Source organism: Sinocyclocheilus anshuiensis, unplaced genomic scaffold, assembly GCF_001515605.1.
Source record: "Sinocyclocheilus anshuiensis isolate Anshui unplaced genomic scaffold, SAMN03320099.WGS_v1.1 scaffold1632, whole genome shotgun sequence".
In the NCBI taxonomy this organism is placed as follows: Eukaryota; Metazoa; Chordata; class Actinopteri; order Cypriniformes; family Cyprinidae; genus Sinocyclocheilus; species Sinocyclocheilus anshuiensis.
The window spans coordinates 1,397,406-1,398,051 of NW_015558674.1; positions in this window are offsets into that span (position 1 = coordinate 1,397,406).

Genomic DNA, 646 nt, shown 5'->3' on the forward strand with positions numbered 1-646 from the left:
GAGGATATTCTCAGCAAGTTTTCATTTTTGGGTGAACTATGGTCGATGCAAAACCAAGGAATTGTTGCTATAAACCGACAGTGATGTTGAATACAAGGAAGTTGCTTTAACACACAATGTAGCAGCAGATGTTCTCATTTTACTGGAGCTTGTTTTTGCTTTCAGCCGCGCATGCATTTGATGGATGAGTTCTTATGGCAGTGTATAAACCTACAAACGTCAGCGGCCACCCAGAGCAAGTCCAGAGAGATGTTTCAAAACACAGCGTTCGTTCAGAATCAAAATAGTTCAAGCACAGATAGGAAGGACATCAAAACAGCCTGCAATTACAGTGAAAATGCAAGGCTAATGCAGGCCGAAGACAGAATCATACTGTAGATGATTCATCCAATCTACTCATGTTTTATTAAAAGGTAACGGGGAAATGACAGAATGGAATTACGTGTTCTTTGACCCTGATCTTCATTGACAGTCATCCGTGCGGGATCATTATGCTGTTAAAGGAATGCCGAAGCCCCAGAGCCATAATGAAATCCTCATCAAGCAAATGTCACGGAGAGGCAGCCGCCGACTAATGCAATGACAGGCGCGCAAAAGAACAAAAGTGTGTGTCGCTCCGAGGCAACGTGTGTGTGTGTGTTTGTGA